This window comes from Periplaneta americana, chromosome 5 (assembly GCF_040183065.1).
Source record: "Periplaneta americana isolate PAMFEO1 chromosome 5, P.americana_PAMFEO1_priV1, whole genome shotgun sequence".
In the NCBI taxonomy this organism is placed as follows: domain Eukaryota; kingdom Metazoa; phylum Arthropoda; class Insecta; order Blattodea; family Blattidae; genus Periplaneta; species Periplaneta americana.
The window spans coordinates 76,411,840-76,425,717 of record NC_091121.1 but is presented as its reverse complement, the minus strand read 5'-3'; positions in this window follow the sequence as shown (position 1 = coordinate 76,425,717).

Sequence of the window (13,878 nt, the reverse complement as noted above, 5' to 3'; positions counted from 1 at the left end):
CCACCCTATACAAGAACCAATCAGATTCACTGATGGCGGCTGATGGAGCATGCCACCACCTCTACAAGCTGATGGCACCGGTGCGACACCGGTGGAGCATCAATGACGTCATCGGTGGAATTCGGAACACCGTGATGCCATCGGATTGCTCACCGGTGAGATTCGGAATACGCTCAAAGTTCACCAACAAAACATCATGCATATCCCATGCATACGAGATGTGAGGGAAAGAGATATTCTACTTCAGAAGTATTTTGTTTATTTTTTGCGTGATGTTACTAACATTATTTTTTTAATGTTAACTATTCATTCTCCATTATTTGAACGGGCAAATACCTATTTTTATGCATGGATCTTTTCTTCGTGACGATATACTGTAATCTCGAGATACGTTACTAATGGAATAGACCTGCACTTACCCTGCCGCTGTTATATGTCGGCAGCGATATACTGAAATTGCATAGTCCTCTGAAGAGTATGACTCCGTGAGCCTTAGATCTTACGGCTAGTGTGATAAGCAATTGACCACCGAGAGGGATAAACTTTATTTTTAAGTCGCAGACCTAGGTATCTAATGTAAAATGGTGATTTACTCCGCGACGAACTGGAAAATATTCTCCCCGATTTTTCTCGAATAAATTGGCATAGGCAACTCCATAGAGCCGCCTGTTCTTCAGAAAAAACTGAGGTGGGACATACGTCACTATTCTTCCCCATTGGCTCTCGTTTTCAACAAGCGACGCATTCCTTGTCACAATTAATGTTACAGCGAACCTCTGTTTGTGACCTCATTTGTTTTCGACGGACGTAGGATTTGTATATAGGTCTTTTTGGCTCTAATGCCACGGGAAGCGGGAAATGCGGAATTACGCCAATGTTCCTGACTATCAAGGCTAACATATAGGTGTCGTAAAACTCGCTCGAAAACATCTAAATGAAGAAAACTGTGGGCTTGTTTACAGCGCTTTATAATGCCTTTCTACTCCAAATTGATGAACTGTTTATGGTGCTACTAAATGAACCAGACTGCATACTACATTAGAGCTTTACAGTTTTACTTGTAATTTCCTGCAGATGTGTTGATATACATTATGTAAAATTACATGCATTTTTTTTATTTTAACTTTGCAAATGTAAAGCATACAGGGTCTCTAAAAGAATACGTTACATTTTCCATTGGATTTCATTTTAAAACTACAAAATTAAACAGTTCGTCATTCTTGTCTGCATGTGATCAGTAAAGTTAAGTGATTTACGAAAATACTCATAATTTACATATAATCCTTACGCAATAATTTAACAACGAAAAGTCAAATACGGTGTACACATTATAACGGCGTGTGCATATTGTGAAAAGATTTTATTAAACAAAACGGTACAACGCGAATGTAAACCGAAATCCGAATGCAGGAAATAGCCGAGCAGTTTTACAATAAACAGAGTAGTGAAGTTGTTTGAAGATACAGGAAGCGCACTGGATAAGAAGAAGGTGTGTAAGAAGAGATCAGTTAAAACGCAGAAAACATTCAGTGCGTTACACAAGTTTTGCTACAGAGTCTTAGGAAATCGAAACCAAAGATAATTTTATTGTAAACCAGTGGGTACCGCCCATGAGACAACAGAAATAGAAGTATATGGTGCAACAACATTTCTAGTAATTCAATCTATTACTTCCTGAAAGTAATAGAGTTCTCCAGAAATTGTAATGTACCGGTACCTGCAGGAGAAGAAAGAATCTTAGCACTGGCATTCAGTGAATTGAGCAAAATTTTAAGATGTGAATGTGTAACTGAAATAAAACATTTTGGGACAATTTACAGAAAAATGGCGACCACATATTTTACAAAAATAAAATTAGTGACGATACTGCAGATGTTTCTCCTGAAGAAAAGAGTGAAGGATTATGCCAACATCATAATATGGATGATAAAGACCGAGCTCAGAATTGAAAACAAGTTCTTTTTTAACTTCTGCATTTTTCATCTATTTTACTCCAATAAAAATTTGAAATGTGCTCTGCAATGAATTTGCAGGACAATATTTCATCTGTAGGTACAATTATTGTCAAGTAAACTGTGTTTTATATCATATAATTAGTTCACTCTCTTCAAAAACTTGCCTTATCCGTATCATTAAATAGAGAACTGGTCTTATCCAAAAAATAAAATTCAGTTTGTGCTCATATTTTTGGGTTCTGATATTCCACAAAATAAAGGTTTAATATTACCAAATAACGTAGCGTAATATATATATATTTCCTGTTTCATTGATTAATAGTTTAGTTTTCAGGAGTTTTCTGCGAATTGTGGAAAAACATTTAACATGGACAAGACGAGTTTTGCATCTAATAGCCGCAAGTCTGAATATGCAAACCTATTTTCTAATTCTTCTTGTTTCTTAGACTAGCCTTTCTTGCTGATATTTTGGAACACTTAAACACTTTGAATAATAATTGGCAAGACCAAGCTTTTAACATAACAACAGCCAGAGATAATATCGACGGAATTGTAAAGACCCTTGATTTCTGATCGACTTCACTTGACAATAAGAAATTTGATTCATTCTACAGTATAAAAAACCTTATGAGAAATTTGGCTACGTTTGTGAAAACTAAACCTACTGCAAAATACGTGGTTCGGTGATGTCTGATTTTCTTTTTAATGGACGTGTGAAGAAGCAGAATATACGAGCTTGTTTTTGGGCCAGCGAAGTCCATCGTATTAGAATGTAGACGCCGATACAACCCTAAAATTCTCAACTGTGCAATGTCAGCAATACCAGATTATTATGTCGCTGTATCAATATCTTTGTCTTACGTATTCAATAATGTTTGCTATAACTGTTCGTTTTAATAAGACTTTCTTCGTTTTATCTAAGAGGACTGCAAGAACAGCGTTTGTAAAATAATACAGTCATATTCATACACCTATGTTAAGCTTCAAAGTCTAATAAACTGTCGCCTTTGTATGTGTGGGTGTCTGGGTGAATGTTCATAATAAGATGTCCTTATATGACTTCCTCTTGAACTATTCATTTTCACTGTAATGTCGGCTAGTTGGCTAACATGTAATGTAGGCTACCTACAGTTTCACCATAAATCTATCTATTTTCTTATCCTTATCAATATTAGAAGCTAATTTTTATAAGTAGAAGAAGAATTTATACTAGAAACGAACATTTTACATCTTGAATACACAACTTTTAACACTGTATCACTTCGGAATATGTATGGTAAGACTTTCCTGTGTTAAATTTCAACGTACCTCGTTTACATGTTTCGACCTATTTATAGGTCATCTTCAGAACTGGTCGTTGTTGGTCTTTGGCGCCACTTGTTCTGTTTCCTGTGAGAGTATGTTCCTGCGGTATAGTGTAGAGTCAAAAACACACCCCAACGAAATTCTCAACACACAACTCAACTTCAAAATACACATACTCTTTGACTCTACACTATACCACAGGAACACACCCTCACAGGAAACAGAACAAGTGGCGCCAAGACCAACAACGACCAGTTCTGAAGATGACCCATAAATAGGTCGAAACATGTAAACGAGGTACGTTGAAATTTAAAACAGGAAAGTCTTACCATACATATTCCGAACATTCTACGATTAACTAATATTTGTGGATACTTATTTTAGTTATTTTACAAAGAGGGGGATGTTCATTCATTCATTCATTCATTCATTCATTCATTCATTCATTCATTCATTCATAGATCTTACATGAGCAATGAAGCTTTAAGATGTGGAACAAGTCAAAATTTTACAATATTACAATTACAATTTTTACAAATTTTTACAGTTTTACAATTTAGTAATTTTCTACAATGTTTACAATTTTGTGCAATTTTTTACAATATTTTGGCGAGATGTAGCGAGATGAGGTGAGGTCCGAGGATTCGCCAAAATATTACCCGGCATTTGCCTTTTGGTTGGGGAAAACCTCGGAAAAACCCAACCAGGTAATCAAATCAAAGGGGTTGATGCCGAGCACTCGCCATAGACCATCCGGCTTCAGTCCCACGGCTGTGGAAAACCTCGGAAGAAACCAAAGTCCAAAGGAGGATCCAACCCAAGCCCGAACGCAACTCCGGATCAGCAGCCCAGCGAGTCTGCCGACTGAGCTACATCGATGGCTCTACTAAAAGTATATAATACATAGCCAATCAGATTATTAAATTTACAAACGCAAACGATCATTCATAAGTTGAGCTATATGTATAATACAAAACAAGTTAATTAAATTTAAGGCATAAATAATTCAACCAGTTGTGATGTCCGCTAACAAGATTCCTATATACTAATTAGTATTTTACAAACTCTGAACACTTAATAGTTTTAATTGGTATATTTTATGACGCTTTATCAACTGTGATGGTTATCTGGCGACTAACTGAAATGAAGGAGATAATGCTAGCGAAATGAGTTCAGGGTCCAGCGCCGAAAGTTATCCAGCATTTCTCCTTTCGGTTGAGGGAAAAAACCTCAATCAGGTAACTTGTCCCAAACACGACTTGAATCCAGGTCCACTCATTTCACGGCCAGATATACTAATCGATGGACTTTGGGTAAACCGATAGTCTATAATAGGCTGTTTTCGATGAAGCATTGAAAATTGAAATTTTACAAAAACTGGGACAATGCCTTTGTTTCGATTGGATGAATTTGACAGAAAGAACGCACTCTCGTACATACCCATGTGTGAAGAACCTCAAGAGCCCCTTGTGCTAGTCAACAAGCAACGCACATACTCATGTCATTCATACAGTAGTTGAGGGAATTTTCAGCGTGCTCAATACGCACGTGTGTGTTAACAGTAAAGGGAATTCAGAACGTAGGGAATTCTTTGCGTAGCACGCACAAAATTAATCTCGTTGATTGAACGAAACTATTGGGACTATTCAACAATTGTTATGCAACGTTACAAATGTGCACAATACATGAAAGCAAGGTATTTGATTGTATCATTGTTTATGGTATTCGAATGTATGAAGCAGAGATATATTATATGTTACAATCTAAGCAGTGAAAAGATAATTTCCCATAGCTATAATATTATACCAGTGCATAAATTCATTGAAGTGGAAAACAATGCGACTTACAAAAAATACAATAGAAAAAACATATTTAATCGGAATCCAGACTGCTAAATTTAGATTTATATTATACATACACGTAAATGACCTTTAACATCTAACAATGTTAACTCAGTTCCGCGTCTTGTTAAAGTTTTAACGATCTTCTACAGAGTCTCGCAGAGCTTTTGCAACAAGCGTAGAATCTGATTTCTGTTTTCCTAATTCAAGTAACAGAGACGTAACAGACTCATAGGCCTGCGGAGAAGACATCTGTTTTCTCAAAGCAGGAAACTTAGAGGAAATGGCCGCATGTAATTTTGCCAGTAGTTGAGTTTATTATTTTTTCTTTGTTGTACTAGTTTGGGTGTATATACTGTTTATAATTGCAGGTTGGCCATCTAATTCTAATTATGCATTGTTAGGGGGATTACGTGCTGTTGCTCAGACAATTTCTTATGAAGTTAGATTGGCTTTAATTTTGTTATCTTTTGTATTTTTAGTAGGTAGTTATAATTTGAAAATATTTTATGATTTTCAAGCACTCTTTATTGAGAAACAGAATCTTTAACGAGAAATAAATCTACGACACTCGACTCCCACGTATATTTTCCATTAGATGAAACACACATTAAGAATTTTATCGTTCTTAAAAATCCCTACTCTGACATTGTTTCACCTGCAAACTTCAATGATAAATAAGGAATCCACTTAGGCAATCTTATTAGTTTTTATTTATGCACGTCATTAAACATATATTAGACAAATAAAGGTTTTCAATGATGAAAATGCAGAAATCAATAAACAAAATATTATTCGGAATATCTGTGAAGTGAAAAACTTCTGACGATTCAGACGAAAGCGCTGCGTCACTGAGCAATAACGTAAAAAAACGTGCAATATACAAGACGGAGGAAATGTTGATGAAGACAAGATTCGGAAACTGAGAGAACATGTTCGGGAGACGTAGAATCAAAGGCCCAAAAGAGTCGAAAATAATATTCCACGCGAATAAGATTAGCTGGGAAACCGTCTAAAAGCTGCTGGAGTAAAAACTATAGAGTTTCCAACAATATGGTATTACACTTTTTTGTTACATACAACATGAGATATTCAATCTGAAAATATGCAGGGTTATTTCACTTCCACTTCCATTCTGTATTCATTCATTCATTCATTCATTCATAGTGTTCTGCCCAAGGGCAAGTCTTTCACTGCAAACAAGCATTCTCCATTTTTTTTTTTTTTTTTCAATTTTCTGCCTTCCTCTTTGTCTCTTCATATGATCCATATATCTTAATTTCGTCTATCATCTGATGTATTTTTCTGCCCCGAACTCTTCTCCCGTTCACCATTCCATCCAGTGTATCTTTCAGAAGGAAGTTTCTTCTCAACCAGTAATATAACCAATTCCTTTTCCTCTTTTTGATCTTTTTCAGCATCATTCTTTCTTCATCCACTTTTTCCAATACAGCTTCGTTTCTTATTCTGTCTGTCCACTTCACACGCTCCATCCTTATCGTTATCCATATATATACAGGGTGTTTCCGGGCTGGTGTTACAAACTTTCTTGAGATAAAGAACCCTGGTCCGGAAATGACTGAGTCGAAAGTTATAAGCAAAAAATAGTTGTGTGGAAATGGAATTGTAATTTGTCACCAATTGCCCTCCTTCCCTTAACCTTTGGAACAGTCGTGGAAAGATGGTATGGGCCGGATGTCTCCTACGTGGGTACTTGCCCCGATACAATCTGTGAGCTTGTCTACTGTTCCCATCGGCTCATCCGTATTCGAAAATCATGTCTGCATATTCCGCTCTTGTGTATTCCTCCATTTCTCTAGGACTGATCGACTGGACACTGCAACTTGTACACATACATTGCTGCCTACAGATGTGCATATCAGGACCGACTATGTCCGTTACACATTACGCTATCTGATTGTTTTAGTGTAGTTTCCTGTCCCACCCCTCAGACAGCGTACTGAATGGAATACTGTAGGTAGACAACGTAAACAACGTCAGATGAATACAGTATGTGTAAGATGTGCAGATAATACACATAAATAAGGTGTACAGGGGAATAAAATTATTTCATTTCCACATAATTATTTTTGCTTGTAACTTTCAACTCAGTCATTTCCGGACCGGGTTCCTTATCTCAAATTGATACATGTTCCCTTCCCCATGATCCCTGAAAGTTTGTAACACTAGCTCGGAAACACCCTGTATATATACACATACAGGAAATTTGATAGAAATCAATAAATAAGACAGTGATGTCAAAGCAAGCGCATTTTTCTGACTTTGACGTCGTGCGCGGGCATCAAGCGCTAAGTATGGAAAGAGGAAGAATTGTGTATATGAATAAGCAACCTGTTGGATTAAGAAAAAGTGGTGCACAAACTTCAAACGGAACGTGAAATTTTATGTCGTTATTTTTATATGGCTTCTTTCTGTTTGATTGTCTGTAAAACAAAAGTACTAATATCAATTTCTTAATATTGCAGTGGTGTCTTAATGTTAATAACATAATAAAGAGTTAAGAAGGAATATTCACATAATTTCCATAGTAGTACAACTATACTGTACTAAATGGATGAAACACATCATTCATAAAGAAAGTTATGTCTCAAGAAAAGAGATTGAATATGACATGATAAGTTGGAATTGATATTGATGATACCTTTAGCCTTATAAAAGTAATCATAAACCAATCAAAACAATATTACAGTACAAAGCAAAGTTACCTAGGTGCTGTATATGTTTTAAGTGTAACTAATATTCCATAACAAAACTCTTATCGCATTATGCTTTTAAGGTGATAATGATGAGGATCTTCCTAGCATCAGAATATTAAATTATTTTCTCGAAATGTGCTGAAGCTATAGAGCTGACATTTTTACAACACATAGGCACGTATCTTTTGCTTATGATGTAACAGCAGTTGCTTTGCTAATTCATTTCCTTACAAACAATGTCTATGCGAATATTTTAAAAATTTTCAATACACTATCTTCAGTAATACGTATTTACGGTAAATTAGATTTACGAACACATTCTGTAAGGCTACTAAATAAATAGGTCTATATCTGAAAATTTCACTCTTCTATAAAAAAAAGTTGAGAAAATATTTCTTTTGAATAAAAAAATCAAACTTGTGAAAATGAGCATTAAAATTAAAACTTACATTCTTATAATGCACTTATACTTAAACAAATCTAAAAACTAACATGAATACAGTTTTAATAAGTTCTCTTCCCTTTATCTATTGAATCAGTGCTGGCCATCCCTGTATGTAGCTCGACCAAGTGGCATATACTACCTCTTTCATCTGTCTCTTTCCTTTCCGCTGTGAAGCGCTCAGGCTCTCCTGAGCTCTAAAGCGCGCGCTTGCTCCTATGGGCATCAATTGACATGACTGAAATAAGACATAACATACTCGTACCTAGCTCTCAGCCAGAATAACAAAAAAGTACAGGTTTCTGGAATATATTTAATATTCCAAATGTACACATTTTTAATGTAAAACGTTGCCTCGGTAACAGCGAGAAGAAATTATTCAGGACAAGTGAATGTCTATAACTTTCTCCTTCAACTTAACTACTTGTTATAAAACTAGTTACTAACTCATTATAATAATAATTTGCATAATATATTCGTAAGGGAGGTAAATTCAATATGGAAATCTGCAAGCAGTAACTTCGGAGCGTATATGTCTGGATTATAGATTCCTTCTCTCCTGCTATAAGGAAGCAAGCGACTCCCCAATACACTTCGTCACCTGCACAGCACTTGTCTTACTGCAACACAGGGTGTTTCGAAATATATCTAACGTATCTGGTGATATCACTCACAAATCATACAAATGATAAAATCCTCAGAGGACGTTTTATATACATACAGTATTTACATTTCCATCAAGTAATCTCATGCTTCAGGAACTGGTCTCACTAGAGCCAAGTGTTTGGTCATAGAAGCAGTGGAAACATGTTAGCTGTGTACGGAGTATAGCTCAATAGCACGCTGCAGGGTTAGTACAATTAGTTTCGGATTAATACAGTGAAGTATGAGGATACCGTTGATAGTATAGTTGTGTTCTCAGTGCGTTTCTTTTATGCTATGCAAACTATTAAACTTCTCGAGTCGTCAAAGAAAACACTAATTAACACTTTCCAATTAGTAGAACATTTTCAGAAGAAAATAAATGAAGAGGAAGCAGTGTCTGCTACTCACAATATTAACGCCAAATTGTCCAATGTTCTAATTAAATATCCTGGATATCATGTTCTGTAATTTGTGGCACAAGGAATATTTTGACGGGTAACAGACAGAAGAGTAAGTTGTGACAATGAAGACATCTCTGATATTCCAAATTTTCATTTTCCATAAATGATTCTTGTGGGGTTGAAATAAGTTTTCCTAAATATAAACATTCTCTAACAGAGAGAAGGAGGAATTTATTATAGTTGAAACACTGAAAATGCCTCCGTAGTAATTCATTGTAATGAATACCTTTCAACAAAAAATTCGAAAACGTCACATCAATGTTTTATTTCACTTTAAAATGTACGAGTCCACACTTGTGGAGTAACGGTCAGCGCATCTGGCCACGAAACCAGGTGGCCCGGGTTCGATTTCCGGTCGACGCAAGTTACCTGGTTGAGGTTTTATCCGGGGTTTTCCCTCAACCCAATATGAGCAAATTCTGGGTAACTTTCGGTGCTGGACCCCGGACTCATTTCACCGGCCTTATCACCATCTCATTCAGACGCTAAATAACCTAAGATGTTGATAAAGCGTCGTAAAATAACCTACATAAATAAAAAAATGTATAATCAGTCACATACTTAGCTTTAGTACTTGCTTAGGCACTAACTACGTCTATGTTAGGCAATTAATACTTGCACTCTTCGCATTTGTACCTATTGTTTTTCTGTATTTCTATTTTTTGCATTTATATTTGTACTATTATTTTTTTCTTATTGATTTATTTTATCTGAATTAATTTTTTTATATTTTTATTCCTGGTGGCATGGAAGAGAAGGTCTGACAGCCATAACATGTGTTTTATTTGGTTCCTTTTACGATACTTTATCAACTACGATGGTTATCTAGCGTCTGAATGAAATGAAGATGATATTGCCAGTGAATTGAGTCCAGGATCCAGCGCCGAAACTTACCCAGCATTTGCTCTTAATGGATTGAGGGAAACCCCTGCAAAATTCCTCAACCAGCTAACTTAGCCAGTAGGATTTGAATCCGGACCCGCTAGTTTCACGAGCAGACATGCTAAACGTTACTCCACAGCAGTGGACGACATAATATTACTGCAATAAATAAATAATTAAATAATATATAATTTTGTTTTTATGTAATTCACATTTCCATACAGTTTCTTGCTTCTTTTATATCTAATTTTAAGTTTTGGATTTCTTATGCAGGGACATCATTTTATTTTTACATCAATTGTTATTGTACCTTAGTTTTTGAATGTACTTCCCTCCCACCTCTTCTACTAGTAAACTTGCACCCGTCCTCCACACAGAACCAAGACCGCGTATGCAGTCAAAGTCATCTTACGGTCACAGTATACATTACTAAGTGAGTATAGTACTTTCCAGAAATATGGTAATATTTTTCAGTCAATAAATGCATTCATTATTTAATCATATTTTCGCACAGATACTGTGTCCGTTTGATTAAGTCGCTTCCCGGTTTCCCCCACCCGTTTCTACTGACCCCTCTGTAATGGCTAGCCATTTTCTGAAAACATTTGCTTTAGGAATTGGACGTCTACGTAATATTATGAAGTGTTTAAAATAATTTAAATAAATTTCCTCGTTAAGTAAGCAACTTCTACTTGATTCCCCCCCCCCTTTCTACGACCTTGCGACATAACCACTTGGACGGACAGTAGATAGTATGTCTGAGTAAATTTATCTGTGCGTATCGGGTAGAAGTGAAGATTGAATTTACAATCGCTACGTAAGGTATTCTGTTATAGAGTATGTACAGAATTACCTCAACAGGCGCAGAATTATGGCCCACTATGTTGACTGATTTGAGTGCTTTGCATTATTTCTTTTGGGGTTACTGTAAAACAGTTGTGTTTGCTAAATATCCTATAACAATAGATGATTTAAAGAATTACATTAAAAAAAATACATTACATTTCAGAAGCTATAGCTAAAAACGTTTTCGATAATATGCACAAAATAACTGAAATCTGTATCGAAATGAACGTCCATTATTTTTAACAATTTGTTTAAAGTATCCAGATTTTGATTATTTTTTCAATTTAAATGCACTCTCTATATTGTATGCTAATGTGCTGTGGACAGTGTACTATACATTGAATAATGAATACGTCCGCCTGGATAGTTCAGTTAATGAGTAAAAACACTTATTGTTAATACTGTACTATATTTTGATTAAATAAAATTCTAACGAAAATTATCAAACTGAAAATCGTAATAATTCCCAGTTTACGTAAATGGATGCACTACTTTTCTTCCCTCCTGTACCTAGTAAAGTGATTTGTTTGTGTTTTACAGTAGTATCATCAAACTCCGGTCGTGGAAGGAGAGTACCAAACAATGTTTTCGGTTCTCGACCGTTAATTCAAAGGTATAGCCAGGTTAATATCAGAAATGTTAGTAAAAACAAAATGATGTCCCTGTATAATTTTCTTGTCGCTTTTATTATTTTTGTAGCTTCTTATCAGTTGTAATAAAATATTCTATATAAGTAATATGTAATTATACAAGACGTGAAAACATTGGTTGCAACTGAGCAAGTACGGTGGTGGTGGTAGTGGTAGTAGCAGTGGTGGTGGTGGTGACGATGATGGTGGTGAAGATTGGTAAAGTTGCCTATTCAAATACATAACAATCCATGTTTCTTCCGGACCAAAGAGCACAGAAGATATTGTAATAGTTTTTCCGTCTGACATAGGAATAAATCTCCACAACTGAGTCTGTCTGCAGCACCGTTAGATCGTTGGTACGGAATGATGATCTTCTTACGTAGCGACATTTCTCTGACATTATTACAAAAAATAAATATAGCGTCGAGCTTCTTTCACTTTGCAATGTGCAGCACCAAACAATACGACACCACAACAAACAAATGAGGTAATCAGTCAATGTCTCTGGTATAAACTGGAGCAGTACATCGCTTGAAATTTTATTGCGGAGAAAAACAACGGCTGCACCTATTAATCATGCAGATCACCTTCAGCTATTCTCACTTCCTCCCTACCGCGGGGAAGTATTGTGAATTTTATTCCTGATTACAATCTCAAATACAAGTTCTTGATAAGCGAGAACTTCATAATGAGAAGCTGTATTGACTAATTTCTCTATTAAAACTTTACTCGATTCCCTGCAGGAAATCCCTTGTTTGAGTTTTCTTTTGTTGTAGGCCTATTAAACTATTGTCATATCGACGGTTCAGAACAATACTGTGACTTTTATACTTACTTACTGGCTTTTAAGGAACCCGGAGGTTCATTGCTGCCCTCACATAAGCCCGCCATTGGTCCCTATTCTGAGCAAGATTAATCCATTCTCTATCATCATATCCCACCTCCCTCAAATCCATTTCAATATTATCTTCCCATCTATGTCTCGGCCTACCTAAAGGTCTTTTTCCCTCCGGCCTCCCAACTAACACTCTATATGCATTTCTGGATTCGCCCATACGTGCTACATGTTCTGCCCATCTCAAACGTCTGGATTTAATGTTCCTAATTATGTCAGGTGAAGAATAACAATGCGTGTAGTTCTGTGTTGTGTAACTTTCTCCATTCTCCTGTAACTTCATCCCTCTTACCCCCAAATATTTTCCTAAGACCCTTATTCTCAAACACCCTTAACCTATGTTCCTCTCTCAAAGTGAGAGTCCAAGTTTCACAGCCATACAGAACAACCGGTAATATAACTGTTTTATAAATTCTAACTTTCAGATTTTTCGACAGCAGACTGGATGATAAAAGTTTCTCAACCGAATAATAATACGCATTTCCCATATTTATTCTGTGTTTAATTTCCTCCCGAGTATCATTTATATTTGTTACTGTTGCTCCCAGACATTTGAACTTCTCCACCTCTTCAAAAGATAAATTTCCAATTTTTATATTTCCATTTCGTACAATATTCTCGTCACGAGACATAATCATATACTTTGTCTTTTCGGGATTTACTTCCAAACCTATCTCTTTACTTGCTTCCAGTAAAATTCCAGTGTTTTCCCTAATCGTTTGTGGATTTTCTCCTAACATATTTACGTCATCCGCATAGACAAGCAGCTGATGTAACCCGTTCAGTTCTAAACCCTCTCTGTTATCCTGGACTTTACTAATGGCATACTCTAGAGCAAAGTTAAAAAGTAAAGGTGATAGTGCATCTCCTTGCTTTAGCACACAGTGAATTGGAAACGCATCTGACAGAAACTGACCTATACGAACTCTGCTGTACGTTTCACTGAGACACATTTTAATTAATCGAACTAGTTTCTTAGGAATACAAATTCAATAAGATTATCATATAAAACTTCTCTCTTAACCGAGTCATATGCCTTTTTGAAATCTATGAATAACTGATGCACTGTACCCTTATACTCCCATTTTGTCTCCATTATCTTTCGAATACAAAATATCTGATCAGTAGTTGATCTATTACGCCTAAAACCACACTGATGACCCCCAATAACTTCATCTACATATGGAGTTAATCTTCTCAAAAGAATATTGGACAAAATTTTGTATGACGTCAACAAAAGTGATATTCCTCGAAAGT